Here is a 27,861-nt window from a genome sequence, read left to right as displayed (position 1 = left end):
TTGACAGACACACCCACAAATTCATGCAGACTCACAGCTCAAAGGCCACGCTGCATGAGGTGCTGCTGACGGGCGTCGTGTTAATATGCCAGTTGTGCTGGAGGAGTGGGTTGTTACCAGCTGGATGACTTAGAGAAGGATAGGCCAGAGAGGAGAGGGAGGGTGCTGTGTGTGTGTGTGTGTGTGTGTGTGTGTGTCTGTGTGTGTGCGCAACCTATAGTTATTTATTTGTATACAATGATGTCTGTTCCTGCAGATTGACAGAACACAAAAATCATTTTCCTTCTGAAGTATTTTATGTAATTACAGAATTATTTTTTCCCCACTTTTCTATTGTGGGGATATGAACATCTCTTAAAGAATGAAACCAGTATTGAAATATGTGATATCTAAAGAATTTGGAGAGTAATTAATCATTGTCTAACAGATCAAAGTGTGTGTTCATCTTCTTCTTCTTCTTTAATGTTAGAACCAAACAACCACACAAGTAGGTAAACCCATCTAACCTGCACTATTTGTACTTTGATCCGATACTAAGTAATACCAAGGCTACAAAACAAACATGCTCAAAGCCTCTCCATCAGTACTTACTGAACTCTGAATGATACGCTTGTAAAACACAACAGCAATCAATCAGTGTACATTTAATTATGCTCCTTTTCAGGGGTCGGTTTTAATATTTGTGGGACAAAATCATTCCCTGTAACATTAACAGCTACATTAATTTTTTTCTCTTCTTCAGCCTCAAATAAACATTTAATTCGTACAAATAAAATGACTGGTTGAAGAAAAGGCTTGAAATTGATAATTTTATGTGCAGATCGATTCTCAAAGAAAAGTATGTATCAGTTTTATAGATATTTTGGGATCGATCCGCTCATCCTGGCTCAAAACAGATAAGGTGTTGTTGTGAAGTAACAAGTTAGTTATAATTAGTTTATGATCTGGCACCAGTGCTTTTCTCAGGATATTGTAGATAATGTTAAATATTTTGTGACAGAAACCCTCTATTTTAGTGCACAAACTGTGTATGAAATGTTTTTCCCGGAACTGGCAGAGTTTCCAGAAACACACCAGGCAACTTTTTATTTCCTTGAGAATAAATTCTGATACAAACATTCCATCATGATATCTTGTGAAGGGCTTTTTACAGAGAGTAAAACTTAAGTAAAGGCCAAGGCCAAATTAACTTTATCACAGAAATCCTCATCATTTGTACTGCCTGTACCAAAGATAATAGGACTTTTCCACTTCACCCAAATTGCACATTTGATATCATCTGTGAATCTTTCATATGTGTGAAGAGTTTTGTCAGCTGTGATGCATCAAACAGTGTCTTGCTGAGAAAATCTTCGTCATTCTGGGTGTGATTTCTAAGCATCCATAACACAGTATTGTATGATTGTTATCTGGAGAACTTTTGATATTGATCGGAGTCATTTCCCACTTGCCACTCCCATCTTTGCTCTGATTTATTTCTCTTGAAATAAATAAACAGAGGTATGGAGGAAAGGCCTTGCTATGTAAATGGAACGATAGTGGTTGATGACAGGAAGATGAAGGAACGAGGGAGTTAAGGCGGAGAGATACTCCTGATGAGGGAGAGGAGAGAAGGAGGCTGATGATAGAATGGAGATTGCGGGGGGTGTGTGTTGTGAAGGAGGAGGGAAAAGGATGGAGCGATTACGGGATGTATTTTTTTCCTCCATCTTGAAGGAGTGTGGTCTTCACTGGCCCCCTGCGGCACTGTCCTCCCAATCTCCATCCCTTAATCAAGAAGAAGAACAAAGATATGCATGTTATTAAAAATCAGGCCTGTCAAAGGGAGCAAGGGAGAGAAATAAATAAATAATGGGATAGTAGAGTACAAATATAGTGATATCCTCCAGGCATGTTCTATCTATCGCTCCTTTTCCCTCAAACATGAAAGAATTCTTCTTTCACCTCTTTCTTTGCTGTTGATTTTCATTGTCTGCCTTCCCCACGTCTCCACGTCCTACCTCATTTTGTAGCGCCGGCTGTCCATCTCTTTCATTCTCTCTCACTCATTGCTATGCTTCTCTTCTGTGACTGGCTCTGTCTAACCGTCTTATTAGCTTTGTTCTCGTTCCCTGTCGCTCACCTGTTTTTTTTTTCTTATGCTCTGCTAACGCTCCATCCTCTATCACACTCTTATTTAGAGTGATGTCAAGCTAATCACTCTTCCACTGTTTCTCTCTGCCTCTTCCTCCCTCGGTCACTCTGTGGTGTGAATGATGGATAGTGTATTAGGTGATGTGTGTGTGTGTGTGTGTGTGTGTGTGTGTGTGTGTGTGTGTGTGTGTGTGTGTGTGTGATTATGATGTTGAGTGACGGGTGAAAGGTGAAGCATGGGGCGCGGCTGCAGACGGAGGCATCAGTGTGTCATCTTTTATCACCAGGATGTGTTACCTCGGTGTATGTCCAGTGTTTACAGGTCAGGAGAATTCCAGGGCTGCAGTCAGAAATCACACACTCACTGAGGACTCTTTAATCCACAAGTCACATGTTAAGATTGAGTTTGACTTTTGAAGATTCTCACAGTGGGAAAAAAATGACAGAAATTAAAATTCCCTAAAAACACTGTGCAGGCTCAATATCAGCATGCAGACTGAGAAACACTCAATTTTTAAGTCTGCACTCTATGTAGCCAATTCACAATGGAAATGAGGGAGTTGCTCCCATATTGCATCATATCCTGTTAGCACAAAATGATAAAGTACATTGATTTTTCTATCTTAACTGCAAACAGAATATACTATGACGAGTGTCTAGTACTGTATACAAATGATATCCAGGGCTGTCGCATTTTCCAAAAAATGTTGTAAAACGTTAGTTTGAATTTGAAATTAAAAGTGATCGCCCGAATAAAACTGAAGTAAATGAGGCTGCGGTGCAGTTTATTATCCCCACATGTCCAGCAGATTCAAATCATTATCAGTTCATTAAATGGCTTTTATTAGTAGTAGAGCCCAGCTGATAGTGGCTGTGCCGATATTGGTATTTGAGGGTAAAAATATCTTTTTATATCACGTGTATTCGGTGACATAATGTGAGCTGCATTTTCATATCATTTCATCTAATTTCAGTATATAATATTCAGGTCTAGCCTTGTTTTGTATGTCGAAACCTACCCAGACCGCAACCGTAGGGTTTGATTCTACAAATAAAGTACTTCCAGTGTGCATGATTGTCTGGTGAAACAAGTCTGGCAAACCTTCTCCAAGAGGTTCCAAGTCTTGCCTAAAGATCTTGTGATATATATTCCTTTCTAGTAAGGTTTCAAACAGATGAAGATGATGGTAAAACTAAACATACTGCGTGTTTTATGCTGGAACGATACGTTCCAAATATACGTGGATTTAATTCACCTAATAGTTCCACCCACATTTGTACAATGACCATGTTGAGTTCAAAAGCTTTGCATTACCTTGATGAAGTTAATGATGATCTGAAGAAACTATGTCATGTCCCCTCACAGGGGGCTGTTGCCTCAGGGCTGCATTATTCTTTCTGTTCATGTTCAGGTAATCGTGTTGACCCCTGGATATTCTATAATGTTCAGCCCTCAGCGTCTGTCACTTTCTCTTTATAACTTTCACTTTCTTTCTCTCTCGCTCTCTCTCTCTCTCTGACACACACACACACACACACACACAAATCATTTATTCCCATATATAAATCTACCAATGCTGCTTTTGTCAGGTTTTCTAGCAGCATTCTTGATTTTCTTTCTATGAAAAATTGTGTAGGATAAGAAATAAGAAGGATTCAGGAAAAACAAGTCGGATTTCTTGGGTCCCTCCAAATTTCAACCACCTACAGACCCAGGTGCAGAACATGATTGGTTTTCTAATAAGTAAGCTGGCGTGAGATACATGGAGGATGTGGGACCACCTGGGCGGGTGTGTGCACAAACGTGCTTCATGGAATGTTTAACAGCTGTGTGTGAGTGTGTGTGTGTGCGTGTGTGTGTGTGTGTGTGTGTGTGTGTGTGTGTTTGTGTGGGTGTAGCACATTCGCCCTTGGTGGTGCTCATTAGGCCATTATGAGGATGATGTGGGCTCATTACCCATTGAAGATTCACAAAAGCCACCATCCGATAATGATGAGGAAGGCAACAAAGAATGTTTATGATCTGCCCTCTTGTACCGTCAGTTGTACTATATTGAGATCAAACAACCTTAACTAACTAACACTGAACCGTGAGGATTAGGGGGGGTTTTGTTCCTCTGTCAGAAAGCCTCATCCGCACTCACATATATTTTTATCTCTTGGGCTATTTACAACAACCTTCCCCCTTATTTCCAAGTGCATTGCAGGTGATCCAATGAGGTTCCAATTATGTTATTTTCCAGAACAGGGACTTATAGGCCAATTTAAGGCAGTCAGACCTTTGCGCATCTTCAGACTGCAGGAATTATCCGAGTAGGACCTCTATCAGGGCTGCTTTCAGGGGAGGAATAAGTACATACTCAGGGTTAGGAAACTCTGAGTGGATTTAATAAAGGGACTCAATTTCTATCACACTTTTCTACCTTCATGTCTCTTGGGCAGCTTTCCAATGATGCCTCTCACTGATGGTGAAGGCTGACAAAATTCTCATCCGGAGCAATTAGGAGTTCAGTAACTTGCATAAAGACACCTCAAAACACTCTCCAAAAGAAGGAAGTGAAGCGACACCGCTTTGAGAACAACTCTTTTATTGGACATTTTTGACAAATAAACAAGTAAGTAAATAATAATTCAACAAGAACAGATATCCTGTATCTAACCCCCCCCCCCCCCCCCCAGCCCTTCCCAGTGTCCCACGATTCTTCTATGGTGCATTCCCCACACCACCAGAGTGAAAAATTTCATGATATTGATCCTTGCACTGCAAATCATATAGATGTGTCAACTGTGTCCTGGTGCTAAGAATTTTGGGACAGCAGCCATCTTTGGACAAAGACCACTCAGCAGCAAATTGCAGTCTCTCCCATTCAAGCCCAACAATGAGTAATCACCAAAGACCCTAACCCATCATTTTCCAATGAAACTTTCGATTTTCATCCCCAGAAACCCCCCTTTGAAGAAAATGCCAGGCAGGGTCTTCGCTTCATCACAAGCGGATGCAATTATTTTGTGTGACAAACTAGCACATAAAAACCTGCATTTAGTCATCAGCAGAAGGAACAGATGGTTTGTTGTGTTCCATTTTGTTGTGTGCCATTTTGTTGTGTGCCATTTTGTTGTTCTTCTTCTTGTTCTTCCTCTTCTTTTGCTTGTTCTATGTTGTTGTTATGGTGAGCTCAGAATTTAGGTCATAATCAAAGCTGTTGCAGGATTATTACGTCGACCGGTGAGCCTGAAGTGCAATGAAAACAGAACGGACACTGGCTTTCTGTTCAAAGTTCTGCAGCAGATAATCATGTTATGTGCAAGTATGGATAGTAACAGTCAGGAACCGTGTGAAGTTTAAGCACGAAGATGAAAAACATAAATGAAAGATTGACAGAGGTTAGCGCACCAGCAGCTGGCCTTATCATAACTTTAGATTTTTTTTTTTTTAATTTAGTGGCAGAAAAAATAATCAACCATCCTTTCATTGATGGGTCGTATGAAGCAGTTGCTGAGAGATGATAAGAAAGACGGTGAAGGACAAGCAACTGTTGTTCCTGAAAGAAACTCAACCACACAATTTAGAGCCACTTGTAGAAGCACTAATTTAGAAGAGGAGGTGAAGTATTGCTCAATTCAAAAGAAGTGAGGATTTCAATTGATGTGAGTTTCTTAAACTACTGCACTCAGTTGTGGTTTTCAATTCCTCACAGACTCCAAGCTGTTGCAGAAATATGACATTTTGGACTTAAGTAGTGGCAGTAAAAAATTAGTACTAGTTGATGTGCATGTCAATGAGCCTACATCCAGCGTGTACAATTAAAAATACTGTAAGGGCTGTCCTAACAGTCAACCACTTTCTCCACATGTTCAACGACAGAGCAAAAGCACAGAGCTCTTTTCAGTTTCCTGTAGTCCTTCGATAACATGCAGAACCTTGCTGTAATCTCAGTACCAGATTACTTTACAAGACCTTGGGCCATCAGCTGGTTCCCAGCCGAGTACAATTACTACCATTACTAATTTCAAACTGGTGCAAGTGACATTTTCATGCCAGGTGCTCCCGTCCTTCAACTAGTAAATGAAGCTGCGGTCCACCTAAGTATGTCAAAGAGACTGAGTCTGGTGCTGATGTGTAAAATTTATAATTGACATCACAAACACAGATATAAAAACATATTGTAACTGTACAACTGATGTGCTACACACTAAATACACAGTTAAACATAACTACAAAAGGTACTAACATTACAAATACTATCCATCCATCCATTTTCCATCCTGTAAAGGGTCGCGGGGGGGCTGGAGCCTATCCCAGCAGCCTTCAGGCGTGAAGTGGGGTTCACCCTGGACAACCATTCACACTCACAGTCACACCTACGGTCAATCTAGAGTATCAATCAGCCTCGTCCCCTCTTGATGTCTTTGGACTGTGGGAGGAAGCTGGAATACCAGAGAGAATCCACACAGGAACAGGGAGAACATGGAGACTCACACAGAAAGACCCCGTGCTCGAGCTCAAATCCAGAACCTTCTTGCTATGAGGAGACAGTGCTAACCACTGCACCACTGTGCCACCCTACAAATACTATGTCCATGGCAGATCCAATACAAAAAGAAATAATTTCAGTGTCAATTCAAATGAAAATTTCATATTTGAGTGAGCTATCACTACTTAGTAGAGGGGTTGATTATTCTGTTTCGTTTTGTAAGTGTCTGAGCTGTGTTTATTTTGTATCAGGTTTGCCAGCCCTTTGGAAGTCCTCGGAATAGTGACCAATCACAGGGGACTGGGCGTGGCAGGGGACACGGAGGAGGGCCGATGGGAGTGGTAGATTGCACAGACCGTTTGTGCGGGATAAAGAAAATATTAGGAAGAGAGACAGCAAGAGGCACAGAAGCCCTGAAGATCTATAAAGCTCTCTCTCCAGTCAGTCATGTCTAACTGCTCTATATGAATCCAAAATCAATTACTAAGACCCGAATATGAGTATAATAGCTCCCCTTTAATTAAATAAAAGCTAAACAGACATGAGATGCTACACTGCACACTTCACATTTCCCATCTCTATGTTCACTCTACGTTGTTTGTGTCGAAGCTCTGAGATTCCTGTGGTTTGCTGATCTTCCATCATAGCGTTCCCCATCAGTGAGTTGGCATTTTGCCACAGGGCTGGTCATGCTAATAAAGATCCTTTGAACTGAACCGATTGACTTGAGACATGCAGAGGAAAAAGGGGAGGAGATGAAAGAAAAGAGAAAGTGAAATGGAATTATGAACAAGGAAGGAAAGAACGAAACAGACAATGGAAGGTTTTGTTATCATATTTCCTAAGACCTGTCCAGGTATGAATCCATGAATTTTGCAATTCTTTTCTGTCACCCATGCTAACATTCATAATTAAAGGCTAGGCAGGCTGGATCTGTCCACCAGATAAGGGCAGATGAGGAGCTCAGATAATGCTAGTTTCAACCTTCATTTGATTTTTAAGGTCGTACTCAAGGGGCATTTGACATTTTGACATCTGACATTTAAAAGAAGTGGGAAGAAGACTTGAGTTTGGCATTTTATGAGTTTTTCAGAGGGGGACAGTACTTTAAAGTTAAATGTGAGGAGAGAGAGGAGTGAAACACTCAGGGCTGATTTGAACTGATTTCTCGCTCCTCTGTCAGAACTAAAGCATCACCGGACATCATGTTATTCCCACCTCCAGTCATTCTACACCACTAACTGTACTTCAAATGTCAACCAAAGTCGTCACTTTTCCTGCCCTGATGTTATATATTGCTCAGTGTTATCTGAATGAAACATTTATTGTATTGATTCTGACAGATCAATGGCTCAAGTTCAAATGGAACCTAGTTTCATATTAGCAAAAAGACTGTCACAGAATCCACACTGAATGTCAATCAAACGGTCAATTATGGAACAACTAGAAATCCACAGGCAGGATAAAAAAACACACTATGTACTTAGTTACTGTACCACTGATGAAGCAATGTGACATCTTGTGCGTGGGCCTGCGGCAGCTTCAGGCTTGCAGAGGCTGTCTAGTCCCTCTAATGAAGATGGAGAGAGAGGTCAGAGATGATAGCCAATCTAAAAGAGGACCTTGATATGACTTTAACACTGTCATATTGTGTCACTGTGTGTGTGTGTGTGTGTGTGTGTGTGTGTGTGTGTAATATGTATGTGTGCTTGGAGGTGATGTCCTCCCACCTTCCTGCTGCTATGTTATGACTAGCGTACTCGCTGCGAGCTCGCTGTCAGCGGAAGGTGTCGTCCACACAGTTCCGCCATCAGCACACTGCTGGCTGCTTTTGGGACACTGACAGAAACAAAACACACCTTTACTAACACTCAAATGTTTAATTGTGCACACGCACACAAACACACACAGTTACATCTTGAAAATCATAATATAATTTCTTTTTTTTTTGTTTGCCTAAAGCAACTCCTTATGAGGTTTTGTCTCCATTTTTTTGTGTTTTCTGAAAAACTTGAAAAAAATGACTTAGGCTATTATTCTAAGAATGTGATAATATACTCTTTGGCATTCTTTAAGCGTCATCAAACATAAGGCACACACACACACGTACTTATATCTTTGTGAGAACTTTCATTGATGTAATACATTCCCGAGCCCCTCACCCTAAACCTAACCATCTCAACTGACTGCCGGACCCTTAACTTGACCCTAAACCTAACCAGAACCTCATTCTAACCTCGACCCCAAAAACCAAGTCTTGACCTTCAAACGGCCCTTTGAAGATGTGAGGAGCTGCTAAAATGTCCTCACTTTCCAAAAATGTCCTCACTCTTGGTTTAATACGTATTCTAGTCCTCAATATGTAGCAAGGACAAGAACACACACACACACACACGCACGCACGCACACACGCACGCACGCACGCACACACACACACACACACACGCACACCCACCTGTCAGTTCTCCTTTCAGCTCTCCCAGTGGCCACCTATAAATGTCCATGACGTGCAAACTCATAATAAAACACTGACAGAGACTGTAAGTACACGTCGACTCACCTGACATCTGCCTCCCTGCTTCAACATCAGACTCTTTAGTCTGGAAGCTACATTCAGCTGAAGGTGACAGGAGCTCACATACCCTCACACTGACTACACTTACACTGGCGGTAATAATCCCACTATTGAGCTTATTTGAAATATGATAAGGGCGGCGCAGTGGTTAGCGCTGTCGCCTCACAGCAAGAAGGTTCCGGGTTTGAGCGCCGGTTTGGGCACGGGATCTTTCTGTGTGGAGTCTGCATGTTCTCCCTGTTCCTGTGTGGGTTCTCTCTGGTACTCCAGCCTCCTCCCACAGTCCAAAGACATCAAGAGGGGACGAGGCTGATTGATACTCTAAATTGACCGTAGGTGTGACTGTGAGTGTGAATGGTTGTCTGTCTCTATGTGTTGGCCCTGTGATGGACTAGTGACCTGTCCAGGGTGAACTCCGCCTCTCGCCTGAAAGCTGCTGGGATAGGCTCCACCCCTCCGCTACCCTTAACAGGATGAACGGATTAAGATGGATGGATGGATGGATGGAAATAGGATAATTTTGTCATTAATGAGTTTCCATTCACATTCCATTCCTTTCATTCATGTTTGCATGCTACAGGGCAAAGCCAGAATAATGACCAGTGATACAAGTACGCGTTACACCTGCATGCTTTACACCAAGTTTCCGTCAGGACTTTAATCACAAATGATGTCTGTTGTATTGCTATTGTGGTTACTTTTGAGTTTTTCTTGCTAATAGTACAGCAAACTGTGCTAGAGCTAAGTTTGTAACACTCGTTGGAAGCTGGACCATGCGTCATAAAGCATATGGTGTTTCAAAACTGCTGCAAAATCCACAGACTCGTTGGAATAGATATTTAAGATGTGTACATGTCTAAAGGGGACTTCTGTAATGTCATTAGGATAAAAGTACTCAGCGTCTTGATTATTGCTTTCTCCAAACACCTTACTCTGGTAAAGGACATTAGAAATGCTGTTTACATGGCAGCGTCTTACTGTACTGTCTTCCATGTAAATGGTAGCCATAGACACTAGTCCGTCTACCCCTGATCTTGTTCATTTAATCCCCTCTATTTTAAACTGTTGACCTCTCACACATATAACACATTTTTATCATACATTGTGGGACAGTTACCAAGAGACTCTGGAAAGTTTTTTTTTTTGTTTTCAGGAAATCTGTATTTTTCCCTGCTCAGTGGGACTCAGAATGAAAGCTTGTCTAAAGTGGCATGCAGAGAACTATTTTGCCGCCCTGTCTATGCTTTAATACAGGGCTTACAGCAGCCACAGCGGAGTTGTTGAGCAGCATTGTAACTGAATATTAACAAATACTGTTAGTCAGGAAGAACCAGGATTCAGCCTCGCACTGGGGTTTGTTTCAAATGCACCAGATGATGAAGAAGATGGTGCCTTGCAGACAAGTGGAAGTGACATTTGAACAGTTCCCAGAGTTGTTGCTGAAAAAATTTTCTGAAAAATGTAGAGGTGCTGTGCTTTAAATGATAATGGGAACATTTGTGTGTAGGCTGTCACAGACATACTGTACACAGCATCCCTTGGGTGGGCCAGTGTTTACAGTATGCAGGTAGACAGAGTGTGGGCGTTAAGTTTCAGTTCCTAATGTTCACTCCTTGGAATCATAAAATCATAAGTGTCTGAGTCCATATGTTACCTTCCTCCTGGCTGCCCCAACAGCATCTATGGAGTTTGTCAGCTGTTGTGTGTGTAGCCTGCAGGCTCTTGTGATGGGATCATTTAAGGCTGATTCGCTTCGGTGACAGCAAAAGTGACACCTCCCTTTGTGTGTCATATATCGAGGAGTATATGGAGCTTCAGTTTGTCACATATAGACCCATCTCACCTTGCATCTGTTTTATCTGGAGGTATTTCTCGCCACATCGCTGACTTCATTGTACAGTGTAGGCAGTATCAGGAATGTGATTGTTTTTGCAGTTCAGGACACAGAGGAGATAATTAAAGAGACCCACATTTTTTTGAAGCGCTGTCTGTTATATAATGGTTTAATTTAGGACAGAATGGAATTTGCTATGTGTACGGATGTGAGACCCGCTGGTCAATCATAGCAACTCACATAGCAACAAGCGCTGCGTAGGACAACTGAAATAAATGAGATGAATCAGTAGCAGTGCTGTGCTGTTGGCACGCTTTCATCCTGGCCATGACAACAGCTTTGTGATCAGCGTTTGTCCCTGCATTGTGGGGTGGATGAGATCACCAAGAAAAACACAGAGGACGAAAAAAGTAAAAATAATCTTTTACAACATACGATAGTTGCTTTGATCTGACACGACTGCCTTGTCTTCTAAAGCTAAAGAAGAAACAGACAACAAGATTTGAGCCACTGACAGCAATGCCCTTGGTCAAGATGCATTTATATATTTCCGGTTTCCAGCGATGCGTACAGATGTTGTAGCTGAGGGTTGATGACCTAGCCACATGGTGTGTGTACGATGCAGGTCTGCAGTCTATCACACCACAGCCTGAAGTGAAACCTGAGGGTAGCCTTCATAAATTGATGAGGGCTCACACAGCTCACTGAAGCCGCGGGGTTGGGTGACAGACCACAAGCAACCAAGCGTGGTATATACAAGCCCGTGCACACACACAAACACACACACACGCACGCACATACACACACACACACACACACACACACACACAAGTAATACAATGTGTTCACAACCTGTTCATTGCCACTATTTTCTAGATGGGGTCGGCATGTCAACAAGCTCACAGTGAACGAGAGGGAATAACAGAAACGTGTGTGTGTGTGTGTGTGTGTGCGTGCGTGCGTGCGTGCGTGCGTACTGTAGGGCTTTGTTTGGATGTTAGGCTCAAGTCCTGCGTCACTTATTCCAGCACAACACATCAAACAGACACGAGACAACGCTGCTGACCATATACGGTTCTTCCTGCATGATCCAGGCTCTGGTTTAACCCAACACAGAAAGTAGGACAGAGCCTGGTCCTGATGACCATATTTGGCCGGGGGCTATGTCCCCTGCAGCCATCTTACTTGCCTTCATCACACGCTGCCAGGGCACTGCTGCTCTGCTCCGTTCCTCTTGCCATCTATCCCTGTTGCTTCGCCTCCTTCTCCTCCTCTCTGTCACTTTCTTCTCGTTCTGCCCCTTATCACTCCCTCACTTCCTCTCCTCCTCGCTCATCCTGTTACTGAGCTGGTTTGTCTTGTCTCCCCAAACCCGCTTCTTCCGCTCATCCTCCTTCTCCCCTCGTCACCCTTTTTTACTCTTTCCTTTGTTCTTTCTCTCCTCATTACTTCCTCTGTTGATCCCTTATCCTTCACCAGCAGGAAGCTACATATCTAGGTTTACTCTGCTGGCTGTGTACTGGGAGACGACTCTGCTGGCCTCTGGCCTATTCTGGCCTCATCCAGGCTCTGCTCCTAATCAGCCCAAGTTTGTGATAGTGTTTCATTGCACACCTACATGCATGTGATGCATTTGTTAATGCCCTTGCACTTCCACATATGCTTGATTTATTGCAGACACACATTCACACACCTGTTTTGTTAGTCTTGGGCTATTTACATTCATTTCCTTTAGACTAATCTTATTGAACCAGATATCAGCAGTTTGCCAATTGGGGACATGGCTTTTGTCCACAATTGCACATGTTGTTCCCGATTAACTTGTCTGGTTTGTGTCCCTGAAAGTTGCTTACCCAAACACACTCACCACTTTCTGGCAGGGGGGTTGATCACCTGGAAAATGAATCCTAAAGGCAGAAAAGGCTGGTAGGGATCACCTTGGCTGTGTGCAGCTCGCCGCCCGCTATGCAGAAATAAAACTGGAGCTCCTCCATTTCTCGCTCCCCACTCAGATATTCTTGGACTCCGCAGCTTGGTAAGGAGACACAAAGGGATAGTTGGCATTCGTTAGTAATTTTGAGTCTAAGTAGGGGAGAGGCTCCTCATGTGCCCTGGCTGTAGCATTCCCCGGGAGCCCTCTGTCTTTCCTCTCACTGCCTCCGACTGGAAGGAAACACAAAAAAGCTGTGTAGAGGTTTCTACACCCCCCCCCCCCACACACACAAACACACACTCACACACACACACACACACACACACACACACACACACAAACACACACTCACACACACACACACACACACACACACACACTCATTCATGTACAAAAATTGACAGTATAGGGTTGCATGCATATACACAGGCAAGCACACACACTCATGCAGAAACGATTTAATTTACCCATTGCTGGGAAGGGTAGCTAGCTGACACCCGGGCCAGCTGGGAGCAGGTCTTCCCGAGCTTGTAGGAAACTGTTTGGCTTATGTACACACACACACACACACACACACACACACACACACACACACACACACACACACACACACTGCTTATCTTTGAAAACTAATTGCTTCCCTAGGAATATCGCCCTCTTTTGATATGTTAGTGATTTAGATACAATTTTTTGCTAATTATATCATGGTATTCATTCTTATTTTTCTGTCATCTTTTCATATGTTTTAGTTAATGATTTAATAGGTTTAGTTGTGTCTAGCAGGGCTCTCTAAGTCTTCAGGTGGTGAAAGACAGGACACGATGCCTCTCTGTATGGGATGGTAAGAATCTGTGACCGCCTTTGAAGGGCTGACCTCAAGTTACTACTTTGAATAGTAACAAAGAAAGAAATCCATTGCATGTTGCTATTTTGTATGTTTTCTCTTTGGTTATATTAAGGGCAGAATTTAATTGAGATATGTAGTTATTGTTGGTCTTCTGCACTTTATTTGTTCAACACTATGGCTGTGATTCAGTAATGAGACCTGTGTGTCCGACTAAGCCACCTGTTGAACCCCTTTTGCACTCTGTTCCTCTTCTCCTTAATCTAAAATATATTCTGCCACATAGCTGAGCTGTAATCTGTCATTTTAGCATAAAAGGTAATTGTAGAGTGCGCATAAATCTAGTTATATTACCATAAAAACATGGTCTCAAGGTTGATATAGTAGGTAGATAAAGACAGTTACATGGTAGCGCTAATGAGGTGTGATGAAGATGTTTTTGTTCCAGTATATAGTTTTTTAATACGCACACATGCAGGCACGCACTCGCATGCGTGTGCACACACACAAACACTGGCTTTCCTGCAGGTATTTTATCCAGGAAATTGAGTAAATTGTGGCAATAAATCCAGAAAAACACCATTCTTGATACCCCTGCTATTGTGTTAAAATTTCATCTAGTAGAAAAGGGCAGGATTTCATGCAGATGAGAGAAATGAACCATTAAGGTCTCTACCATGACTGTGTGTGTATGTGTGCGTGTGTGTTTCATTGCCTTTCATGTGTTCGGCAGAAAAGTAGCGCAATTTGGGTGGAGTGTTTACAGCGAAGCCATGTCCGCATGTTTATATGCAATTATTATGAATCTTTTTATGTGCATGGGATGTGTTTATAGCATGGTGAAAGTGTGGTTGTGGCTTAGTGTTTGTGTTTGTGATTAGGTTGTGTTTGCTTTCCTCTTATCAATCCAGGCCAGATGACAGCAGCCCTTTCGTGGAGAGTTAGTTCAGTTTAGCATGAAGATGAGTTTAGCTGGCCGGCACGAGTATATTCCTGTGTGTATCAATGAGTTTATGTGTGCGTCTGTGGGGTATTCTTGTTTGTGTGTGTTTTGATGTCAGCTGGTGGCTGCTACTGTTTGCAGATGTGAATGTTAGGTAATCACAAAAAATCACTCTGATCTATTCCTGAACCTCTGCCATTATATATAGCCCTCTCCTCTTCCACCCACAACCCTTCTCCATTCTCTCACACATATTTTCTCTTGTTTTCCCTCTATTTTCCATCTCTCCACTGCCTCTGCCACTCCTCATCTCTGTCCTCCACCTCCTACTCCCACACTCACTCTATCTCTGTGTTTTGTTATATATTACTGGTCTCTGTTGTTTGTCTCTGGACATTTTTTTATGTCATATCACTTTTTTCCCCTGTTGCTTCACCCGCTGCCCCCAAGCCCTACACTCCCCATCACTAACACGTTCCTCTTCATCCCTTCTGTCCCTCTCCCCCCTCTTCTTCCTCCAACATCCCTTCTTTACCCTTGCTGTCCACCCCCTCCCTTCATTTTTGCCTTCCATCACATGTGTGCATACTGTCAGAGGGGGAGTATTGATTGCACGCTTGGCTGACAGGCACAGTAATGGATGACTTGGAGTGTGTGTATGTTTGTGTGTATGTGTCTGTGTGTATGGGGGGGGGGGGGGTTTGTTAAGGAGCAGTCCTGGCAATAACTCACCTGACCAAGCGGACGGCCGCCAGCCGGGCAGGCGGAGTGAGATGTGCTGCAGCACGCAGTGCAACTTGACAGGCTGCATTTTAAAGCAACTGAGCCAAATATAGGGCAACTTTCAAATCATACCCTGTTTCTTCCCCAGGGAACTCGTTTTTTGACCAGACGCACCACGTGAAAACACCGGCGATAAAATGGACTTGTAAATTCAGGAACAGCAGTCTCCCCTGCCATCATGTTACATTGTTTTACATTTATCTTGAACATGCAGCATATCCAAGGTGCTCTTTTCAAAAACACAGCTTGCTTTGTTGTTGCTAAATTCTGAGCCATGCTCCCCAGTAATCACCACTGCGGCATGGACAGTAACACACTGTAAGACATACACTGCTGTTAAAATGCTAATATGGTCAATTCAATTAAAACAATCTCTTTTCCATCGTCCATAACACCGTTTTGTGCCTCTCAGTGTCCACTCTTTTATGGATTATTATGGAAACAGAGCGTCAGTTCCTCTTCTCTCCGGCAGTTTGTGGACATTGTCATAATGATTGCAGAGCTTTATGCAGCAGCTCTTTTGACAGTGCAATAGCATTTGTTCTTTGGTGCTGATCTAATATAGAGAGACTATGACATTTTGGTTCAGGATACATGCCATTTGAAGTACTATACATTTATAAAAGTGCTTCTGATTCATCAGATATGTGTCGACAGCCTAAATATGTGATTATATTACACACTGATGATGCAGCATTTTTTTATTACTGTAATACAACATATTTCACATATTGTGAATGTTGCTATCAAGCCCTGTGGCATAATGTGCAGCCTTTACTTAAATACAAGCAAATACTTAATCACACCGTATGATTAGCCATTATGGAGCACATTATACCACACCATTTGAATTGAATTGAGTTCAGCCTTAAGTGGTAAACAAAGCTCATAGGCATGAAAAAGGTGTTTGTGTCCCTACAAATAGTAATGCAAATAAATAAGCAATTAAGCAAACTGACATTTCTCATAAATAATTAAGATAAACCTGACCTAGATCAAGCAACGTGAATGAGTGACTCTAATTTGAGATGTCGGTTGTAAGCCGTATAACAAATGAATGTGGATATTCATAATTCTGGATTAAGTTGTGGAACTTCTAAGGCTAATGTACCATGGGCTAACTAAATGCATTATGCATTTATTCACCAGTGCTTGGCAGGCTACTGATTGACTGAACAATAGAGCAAACAAATGCTAATCCTGCATTAAATATGGTGCTGCTGCATACATATTCCAAGAGACATTGCTTTTAGCATATGCTACCATCTATCAGCATAGAGCTGGCGGAGACATAACCAACTATTTAGCATGAGAAAGCTGAAATGCCTGTAGTGGAGTGAAGTTTGACCACTCAGTAGTAAAGTGAAGTGCTTAACTGACCTTGTGAAGGTTATATGCGTTCGTGTACACACACACACACACACACACACACACACACACACACACACACACACACACACACACACACACACAGTTTGGAGGTGACCTGCGTTTCCTCAACAAGAACATGAAACTTTATTTTCATTTCATATTTTAATGGCTCCTCTTCGGCAAGGCAGCCCTGTTGCCCAGATGAACATGAAGACGGTGGATGGGTGAACAGCCAATCTGTCCTTCTGGTAAAGGTACATTAAATATTGACTTGGAGATAGAATCAAGGCCCAAATGGCAAGAAATTATTCATGGTTGTCAGATATGATGTTTTTGATGATCTGAGTTGTTATTAAGCTTCAGACCTCTGGCCTGCAATGCTCCTCTGCTCACCTTGAAGGGTATTGATGTTTTGATAAATGACATATCAGAGTTAATGGCTTACTTCTTAAAAAGCTGATCTGAGCTGCAGGAAATAAGGTTTTACAGACACATAGACACTGTCCGTACAACCTAGTCTATGCTGAAGGTTTTATTGAAACATCTTTACAAAGATACTTAATCTTACTATTCTTTTATTTGATTGTTGAATATTAATTTAAAAATTGCATGCAATATATAGAAAAATGTGCTATGTGTTACAAAAGATTTATTTACATATTGGAACAAACTCATATTCTCAAAACCTTGGAACAAATCTTGTGTTTAGTAATCCTAACAAGTATCTGAGCAATCCAGAAGTCCTCTCCTCGGCCTTGTGCATCAAGTCGTTTTTTTTCCTCAACTGGGTTTGAAAGGCACAGTGAAGGAGAAAAAAAACCTGAAAACAATATGGGAATGCTTTTGTCAGCAATTCATTTCACACAGACAGATAAACAAATAAAAAGCATTTTATGCAAAAGTGTTGCACACATTTTGAAAATGTCCTTCCATATTTCTGAGTGTTGCTAATGCTGGAATATAAGCACACTATAACATGGACACAACTTCAATCTCACCACAAGCTTTGCAAGTTTAATATCCATAACATCCTCTGCAGGGTTGTTCAGCCACTTGTTAACAACCACCATTTTTAAGACTCATACGAAGTCCAAAATCCACAAGTGCTGACGTATTTTATGTCGTAGAGCAAAACATTAAATATCTTGAGCTTGTGTTAACCACAGACCTCATTTCAGGGATTTAACTGAAAACTCATGACCAACTTTCAGCAGTCAGTTGAATTATTCATCAAGGTTAACATCAATCAAGAACAATCTCCAGGGGATGTACTTAACATAAATACCAATAAATTCCCCTTTTAGTCCATGATAATACACAATCACAACCTATAACTTGCATCAATTATAGAAAATATGCACATAATAAATTATGGTAAGTTTAAAGCACTTTTTGTGATCAGTCTTTCGCATAGACAAGCTCGCTTAGTAATTTCGAAAAAATCAAGTAAAACTGTTGACTTCATTTGGGCTTTACTGAATCAGAAAAACACCCTTGAAGAGTACAGCATGTTTGCAGCAAATCTAACTCCACAATCAACAAACTACTGTACATGATTAAAAATGATTTTCACGCATTTCTGGGTGCAGAACAAAAGTCAACATGGAAGCGAATAAGAAACATCAGTCAAGGTCATAGATAAAAAAAATTTCATCTGGTATCCTTTGTTTTAACTTTCCAGGTCTTATCCTCGTAATTCATCTGTAAGGGTAAGAGCTGATCTGACACCCGGGCCTTGACCTGGGGCTGGGAGTGAACCTGTGGCGTCTTCCATAAGTTCTTTTATAATCGTAAATTTGTTGTTAGAATACTACTGATAGTAAAGCTGACACTTACGACACCAGCATTACCATGATGCATAGTTGTGTTTAGACTGTGTGAAGGTCACACTGTGCCGGATGTTCCAATAAGGTGTTGCTGGTAGTGTCCGCCATTACTAGTGAGACTGTTTACGAGGGGTGGAACTCAGATGCTCTGGGGGAGCTGACTCAACCTCGTCTCACAGCGAACCTCGTACATCCGTTGTGGACGTGCCCATTAGAGTGTCCAGTTTAAGCCTGTTTTTCATGTCTGAGGAATTTCTTCATCACACAAAATTCCTCCACAGTCATGAGCTTTAGTTGTGTTGTTTAGAGACCCACTGGGAAAAAAAGAACAAAACACACAACTCCCCAAGGGCCTCATTGCATATCCTTGCACATCTGTGACACGCTGCTGATTCTTTCTGTTCAAATGAAAATAATGTGATCAAATTTTTTAATCCAATAGATGCACGTGGTGGTCTTCTGCTCATCTCATCATTCATTTCTCTTTTTCCTTCTGGAGAGACATGAAGGCCAGTTTATCTGTTAAGATGCAGACTTCAGATTGTCAGAGAGTCAACACAGATTGGTGTTTTCTCAAATTGCATGGGATTATTAATGACTGCTATTCATCATCTGGCACTAATGGAAAGTTTTCTGATGTTTTAGCAGCTGCAAAGTAAAAATGTATGCGTTTGTCTCAGGGCACGTGTCAGACAAAAGCATGAGGCATACAAGATAATTGCTACATTTGTCTTTATTTCATCAAATCATTATTTAACCACTGCCTAGAGCCTACAGTACTCATCTTGCAATTTCTTTACACTAACAGGTTAACAAATGTGTAACAGAGTCATTACTTCAGCCAGGAGACCTAACTGGACAGCAGGTCTGGCAATTGCTAATAAAAGAGTGCTTTTAGATGAGTATCATGGACGTTCTTTAGAGAAATCATCTCCTGAATACTCAAAATAATCTTTTTTTATGGGAATATTGATTCTCTGAAAGCCTTTCATACTACCTGCACCAATCCAGAAAGATGATTCAAGCCTTGTTCATTTTTCCCACATGCATACTGTCCTTGAGTCAAGTGCCTGGTTTCTTTTTCAAACATTCTAAATAGAAATACTGGTAAACTTTCTTAAAACTCATGATGGAACAACAATGTTTTAATCCTGGAATTCTACATTCAACCCTACAGGAGTGCACAATCACTGCTCTGCTGAATGATAATAGTGTCTTGTCCTACATATGTTGGTTCTTACTCTGCATAGTTGCAGATGTTAAGTCTGAGAAGTGCAGTCAGAGTGAATTTGCCTCTTGCCCACGGCAGCTGAAAACAAACCAAATATGAGCATGCTGCTTTCTGCAGAGCAAATTAGTACAGATGAAAACACAAACCAGAAGCCCCACACTTTCACAGCACTCAGTTGTCCCTTTATGTTCATGTATTTATCCTTCTCCCCCTCTAAATTTAGTGTTGTCTTTTTTTTTACTCTCCGCCCAGTCACTCCAGACAAGTACTGAGAATACGTTGGGTCGTCCTGATCCCAAAAGACCAATTTTAGATGCAGTCGTGGATGACAGAATTACACAATGATCTGAGTGGACACGCAATGTGTCCTAGTCATACAGTACACAAACTGGAGCCAGCCGCAGCATGCACTCTTGTTTCAAGTCACGTAGAAAAAACACATTCTTTCTGTTTCTGCCTCTCGCTAGCAGTGGCTGGCCAATCACACAAACAAAAAACACTGCAGTAGCGACGAAGCTCCACTTCACATGACCAGCGAGCTCTGACTCCCCGATCTCTCGTTTACCTGTTCCATCACCAGCTCCCTCTCCTGTCTCCCTCACGCTCTTCCCCACTTCCTCCCCCTCGCATCCTTGACTCTGTTGCCACGGCAGCGAATACTGACAATGAGAGAGAGACAGAAAGACCAAATGCCATCTGAGTCATTTTGTCCACAACCTGTATGTGTGTGTCTGTGTGCAGGAAGGTGAATATGCCGGATATTTTTGTGTACCTCTATATATGTGTGTGTTTGTGTGTGTGTGTGTGTGTGTGTGTTCCTGTGTATGCGGCGCGTCGGTGTGAGTGGGAGAGGTGTGTGGAGTTGGTGCATCACTGTGGCAGTGGGAAGTCAAACACCTTTATCTGTCTCGCTGCATGTTGCATTTCAGTTTCCGTTTTCTATTTCTTACTCCATAAATGTCTAGAGGTTTCAGAGCAACATTTCCTCGACAGCTTTGAGTGATTCACAAATGCTCAAGAAGCCTTTGTGCTTTTTGCAAACAAACACAATTTCATGACGTAATTTCCTTAACGTGAATTATGAGGTCCTGATCAGTCAAATCAAGCCAGATTCATTTGTGTAGCCAAGTATAACAAATCTACAGATATCTTTAAGAGATTTACTGGCTCCCGCTCAGCTCTCTAGGAAAATACTACTCACACACAAAAAAATGCAGCTTGTAAGCAAAAAACAAAAAAAAATGGAAAGAAAGCTCAGGAGAGGGAATTCAAAAAGACAGTCCTCCTCCACGTATGGTTGGCTTTTGTTGTAGCTGAAGAAAAAGAAAACTACAAAGAAAAAGCAGAACACTGCAACAGTTTATAAAACTCATAACACGGAGACTGTATAATCCAGCAATCTTATTATAATAAATCAAATACTAAAGTATCTACCAATACTGCTGTATAATATCCAATAATGAAACTTACACATCCCTCCATGACGTAAGTGGAAACATTTCACATCCACCTGATAGTGATTTTAAATCCACAGCACTCTACCCTCAGTTGTTCTCTACAAACAGTGTGTGTAATGAAATCATTCTTATGTTTCCAAGCCTTTATTCCGAATGCAAATTTTTCCCTCTCCAAACAAGCCAAGGGGCGAGTGAGTTCAAGGAGAGCTTCCTAATTGTGATTAAACTGCTGTGCTTACATAAGCCACAGCTGCAACAAGTGGGACCTGCGTCGACAGCTAGTGACACTGAGTGGCTCATCTTTTTTAAACAGCTCCTGGGGAAAGCAGTGCACTGAGCGTCACCTCCGCCCCATCCCTGCCCCCTTATGCTGATGTGAACAGCGGGTGGTACATATGCATCCACGAAAGATGAAATGCAAACTCGCTGCGTGTATGTACAAACAAATAAGACACAGCAGTGCATCAGGACACAGATGTATTAAAAACAAAAAGAAAAGAGCTCATACTCACAGTGATGTACGTTCTCCTGTATGTTTTTGTGTGACACATTCAGATGTGACGTGTCACAGGCGTACGGCAGTGATTCCTCCAAGCAGACAGTCTCACTGACTTAGGGCCTTTTTGTCAAGGAGCACATTGGGAAGGATTTATCTGTGTCCAATGAACAGAAGCAGCGAGAGAGAGGTGAAGTGTAACTGAGAAAATGCAGTGCTTAGACGGTATAGAGACCTGTGAGAGGAGAGAGGTCATCAAAGCGACAGGGGTACAGAGTGTTTCTGAGCAAGAGATTTAAAATAGAGGCTGAGTGAGAAGAGATACAGAGGTGGAGAAGGATGGAGAGACAGGGAGAGGAGGGCAAATGAGAGATCAGAGGGCCTGCAGCCCTGCTGTGAGATGACAAAATGAACACATAAATAAAGCGGCTTGGAGAGACAGACACAGAAACTCAGGTTGGACACAGCCGCGTTCCGTCCACAGTAAAATAAATCTTATAAAAACAGTGAAGCTTATCATTTGGGATGATTATTTTCCTTTCTGATTAATGTATCAATCTATTAGTTTAGAAAATGGCAGTAGGTTGTAAAAAGGAAACCTTCCCACAGCCCAAGGTGATTGATATCTTTAAATGGCTCCCCCCCCCTTTTTTTTTCCATCAACAGTCCAATATGAAAAGAAATTAAATTCAGAGTCAAATAAGAAAGCAACTCTAAGGCAAATATTTGGCACATAAATGTGAGGTTTTCTGCAGCGACAACCACATTTTGATGGAATTATTCATTTTGAGGACGTGCTGCATTTTCACAAACTAATAAATCACTAATATAATAAATTCACAAATCTGCAAATGTAATTTTATGAAAATTTGATTTGATTAACATGTGCCATGTCCAGAGAATGTGCATGAAATTAATATCAATTAAAAAAATAAAACAAAATAAGTAATACCATGTAACTAGAATTTACAACATGCTGATCTTTGGGAAGATATTCCCACGATGAATATTAATATAATAAAACACAATCAAATGAACAAGTTTTCACGGTCAGTAATAAGAAGCAGATATTTAATGTCTGTAGGTTTGTGCAGTACTGAAATTGAAAAAGCGGATGAAATGGCTTCGCAGAAACAGAAAAGTCATTATTTTGATTCCGTACCGTCCTCTAGCAGTCTGGCGTTTTTATGTGTCTGACTCCACAATCAACAAACGACATTATTAAAAAATATTTTCCTGGGATTTCTGGGCTGCTTGATATCAGAGACTGCAAAAATAAAAAGACAACATGGAGGCGACATCAACCAAGGTCGTGAGGCATAGTCAGGCCCTTGTTGTTTGGAATGTGAGACACAATGAAAAAATAATTTATTGTGTTAACTTTTTATTTCTGGGACATGCAGCTGATTCTTTTGAAATGAAATTGCTCATAAATGATGTGATTAATGATGTAATACAATGTTAGGCATCCAGAGGACGAATCACATCTTGGTCCTTTCTCACATTTGAGAAGCTTGTGGTACTTTTGTGTTACATATGATTTAATTATGTATGTGTGTGTATATATACATATATACACATATATTTTTCAGACTATAAGGCGCACTTTAAATCCTTTAATTTTCTCAAAAATTAACAGTGCGCCTTATGATCCGGTGCGCCTTATGTATTAATTCTGGTTGTGCTTACTGACCTCAAACTGATTTTATGTGGTACACGGTGCTCAAAAATCCGTCAAAATGTTTTAGTACGGCTTTGGTAAGCTACGAAGCTGCACCGCTTGATGGATTTTCGGAGCATTTTGGCAACCGTAGTCAGGAGCCTCGCGGAGTAATACGTACTTTGCTTCAAAATAATAATAAGGTTTGTGTATAAGGACCCCAAAATGTCACCTGTTAATAGACATGCTTACGAAGCGGATTTCAAACTCAAGGCTATCAGTCACGCAGAAGAACATAGGAATAGTGCAGCTGCAAAGAATTCAACATTAATGAATCAATGGTATGGAAGTGGAGGAACCAAGAAGATGACCTGCGCCAGTCAAAGAGGACCAAACAGAGTTTCCGAGGGAACAAAGCAAAATGGCCACAGTCAGAGGACAAAACTGAAGCGTGGGTTATTGAACAGAGAACAGCAGGTAGAAGTGTCTCTGCAGTCTCTATTCGACTCAAGGCAACAGCGGTAGCATGTGACATGAAGATCAATGGCTTTTGAGGAGGTCCTTCTTGGTGCTTCCGTTTTTTGAAAAGGCGTAATCTCTCCATCCACACAAGAACTACCATCTTGCAGCAACTGCCAAAGGACTATGAAGAAAAGCTGGCCATTTTCCACACCAACTGCAAGAACAAGATCTCTGTAAAGAAGATCCGGCCAGAACACATCAACCAACATGGACGAGGTCCCCCTCAACCCCCGTGAACTGTAGGGTTGAGAAAACAGGGACCAGTACATCGCTTAATGCGCGTTGTAATCCGGTGCGCCTTATGTATGAAAATAGACCCGTTCATTGATATTTCACCTTATAATCCAGTGCGCCTTATTGTCCGAAGAACAGGGTATTTGATCTCCCTCTCATCCCTGTAGGGTGGTTCTGTGGTTTCTACCTCCTCCTTTGGCCAGTTTAGAATCCCAGCGGGGTTTCTGATGACTGTACATGTTGATGGCTCGGCCATTGCTCTTACAACCCAGCTGAATTCTTTGTACTTGTCTTACTCTCTGGAGGTTTTTGGTAGTGGTTTACTCTCTTGCTGTATACCGTTTATGATTTGATGTGTAATTACTTAAAGTTATTCAAAGCGTGTGAGAGTGTTGTGAAGTTTTGCAACTACTGCATATGTAAATCTGTTTTTCATTCCGGGGTGGCATGGCTCAGATGTACAGTGGCCATTTAGCAACCAAAGGGTCGCTGGTTTGATCCTCACTTCCCCTGGTAACCATGTCCAAGTAACCTCGAGCAAGATACTGAACCCCTATTGCTCTTGATGGCTGGATATGTTTATATATATATGTGTGTGTGTGTGTGTGTGTGTGTGTGTGTGTGTGTGTGTGTGTACACAAGTAAAACAGATAACAAGCTTCCACCGATAAAATTAATTTTTTCATCTCAATAACCCTTTTATATTCATATCATAGTTCTCTGCATGATCCATGTTAAGCTGCAAATGCTTTTGGAACTGAGGGGAGACTTAGGTACTTCATGTTCTTCAACAACAGCTACCTCTCATGACTTCTTATGATCCTAGATCTGCCTGGTAACAGGGTTGAACTCAAGCATTTTTTTTCCTCAAATCCATTTTTGAAGCTGCACTCTGTGATGTTGCTGTATAAAACCTCGCTCAGATATTGCTTTTTATTTTTCCCCAGTTTGAAAGGAACTTAACAGTGCAGCTTCACAAGATTGTGTTTATTGCTCTACTGTTGCAATGAATTGCATTATTTTCACTGCCCATGTTGTTGTGTCCACCATCTTTAACAGAATTTGTCTGCATGAAAGATTGACTGCCTCACTTTCTGATTCTATATTGCTAAACTTTTAAGATATTTTAAATACATTCAACCTGCACTCAAGCTTCAAAAATGCAATTGTAGATATATTGCAGCCTGTATGTAGCAGCTTCCAGGTAGAATGACATCAAATGAATAAATCACATTTGTTGGAAATGTCGGCTCATCGTAAACTCTGGAAAGAGTTCAAATCCAAACCCTCAAAAGCCTTTAACACTGAGAATGGACATATGAAGGAAAGATGAGGATAAAAATCGACAGAAACCGAAAACAGAAAATGCAGAGACAAAAGGGATAAAGGGAACACAGCAGTGATATGGGAGAGAGAAAGAGGGTGAAACAGAAACAGAAATGGTGAGATTAGAGAGGTTCATGTAAGAGTAGAAGGAGAATGGGTGCACACTGAGAATGCTGAGTCAATGCGGCCAACATGTGCTGCTGCATTGTTATTAGAGTCCAACACAAAGTAACACTTAATCCCACAAAAAGCTAAAAGGAGAAAGGTCCTTGGTATTTTTTCCACTGACACCACTTCTACACATCAAACTGACCTCAAATATTCTGGAACAGCAACAATATCTCAGTGTGGATATCTGACCTGAGCTGTTGATACCTCCGGGGTTCGGACAAATATTTAGAACTGATGTTCAGGTTCAGCTTGTGCTTTCAAGCTCTTTTAGTGAAAAAACAGAATCGAATAAAACTGACGGTTGACTGTGCTACATCCTGGTTATTTAGGCTACATGGAAACATAACATAGACACTGTGCATCTCAGTTACCATGTGGGTTCAAGTCTTTTCTTGAAAGTTTGTTTCATCTTTGTTGTCTTCCCTTCTCCAAATGTAGTATGTACATGTCTATTCTGTAGTTGTCATGGCAAAGCCAGCACTAGGAAAGACTCTTACTTTAAAAATATTCGGCGGACACCATTAAAATCAAGTTAATGTCACACAAGCTGATGCAGCTGAGCTAATATTAAACTTGTTTGGTAACATCGACCTTCACTTTGACATGACGGATTCAGTCGATCCTACATCCTTTATTTTGACATCAGAAAACGTTGCATACAGCAGTTTGGTAGTATGACATTCACCTCGCCCTTAATGTTAATGCACCACATATAGAGTCCCAAAGTCTGAGTCAGGTTTCAAGTGAAATGTGTGTGCATCTGAAGTCCAAGTCTCAGGCTGAAGTCCTCATCTCTGATGTGTTTGTGGCTCTTGATACTGCATGAAGCTTTTCTGATCCTCCATGTGTCTGATGTCTGCTTTTCTCTTTCGCTCACAGCTATTTTATCTAAGTAGCCTGAAGTTGCTTTTTTCTACCCAGCATGTCTGGAACACTTTTTATATGTTGCTGGTCTTTGTTAATTTAGTGGGGTGAGTGTTGTCCCCACCTTTGGTCAATCCAAGAAAGGTCAAACAGCGGTTGTTTGACAGGGGCATAAACTCAGTTCTTCAGGTTGTATTAGCTGCATCAGGCTCAGGTTGGGATCGCTGTTAAAAATAGAATGGCAGTCGGTTTGAGGTGGCGGGGTCACAAGCCCACTTTCTCAGACTTGGGTTCAAGAGAATGTGGCTTCCAGATCTGCACTCACAGCTCTCCAGCTGTCTCCAAAAGGCTCACTGTAGATAACAATGCACATGAATCGTGAAGAATGAACACAATAACACCTCAGTGCTGTAACGGCTGGCGGTACAGTCTTCCTGAATCCACAGTCACTGAAGCCGTTCCACTTGCAAATTCAATTATGGGAATGATTCATCCCTCCATTATGATAACTGTCAGATTTTGTTGTGTCATACAAAAAGGCAGAAGGAGAAAAACAAATGATTCGCCAGGCCCCCCCCCAAACGACACACATCTCCTCTCCTTCTCCTCATCCTCCCCTCAAGCTGCTTTCCTCCATCTGAGTTGTTTTGTCTTTCTTCACATCCCTCACTTCTCCTACCGCTTCCCCTGCTATCGCTCATCCACTTTTTTTTTTGCCTCAGTCTCCGTTCATCCTCTACTCATCCGCCTGGGGGTACGAGGCGAGAAAAGGTTCCCTTGCTTTCTGATTCTCTCCATCCCCCCCTGTCCTCCCTCCCTCTCTTTCTGGCCCTCCTTCGCTTCCCTTCCCTTCCCTGCCACACACCCACCTTCTCGCTCTCTAGATAATTAAGATCTCTGATTTTACGGTGCTGTCTTTCATAATAGGCACTGCAGACGCTATGAGCAAGCCGCCAAGTCACAGGCACGCATAAACAAAATAGCAAACACATATTCACACACACACACACACACACACACACACACACACACACACACACACACACACACAGAAAGATGAATGTCCCTCTCTCATTCTGTATTCTTGCTCACAAACGCACAAAGGCAAGTCAGGATATTTATGTATTTTTGCTTTTGTGTATTTGTCAGTGGTGCCAGCATGCAGGGTGACTTACGGCAGGAT

The 27,861-nt window shown here is 41.7% G+C and overlaps 1 protein-coding gene and 1 long non-coding RNA gene across 3 annotated transcripts in view; one reads left to right on the top strand and one right to left on the bottom strand.

The window, feature by feature from the left end:
• Positions 1-27,861, top strand: part of grik5 (glutamate receptor, ionotropic, kainate 5) — an 88,507-nt gene that overhangs the window by 18,629 nt on the left and 42,017 nt on the right. The window lies entirely within an intron of this gene.
• Positions 382-3,588, bottom strand: LOC147253116 (uncharacterized). Its single transcript, XR_015118405.1, has 3 exons — positions 3,449-3,588; positions 2,431-2,473; positions 382-1,767 (listed from the first exon to the last, which is right to left on the bottom strand). It is a non-coding gene; the product is annotated as an uncharacterized LOC147253116 (long non-coding RNA).

This window comes from Aulostomus chinensis, chromosome 11 (genome assembly GCF_037954235.1).
Source record: "Aulostomus chinensis isolate RoL2024-O1b breed Wild chromosome 11, RoL_Achi_v1.0, whole genome shotgun sequence".
NCBI lineage: Eukaryota > Metazoa > Chordata > Actinopteri > Syngnathiformes > Aulostomidae > Aulostomus > Aulostomus chinensis.
This window is presented reverse-complemented; position numbering and strand designations above follow the sequence as displayed.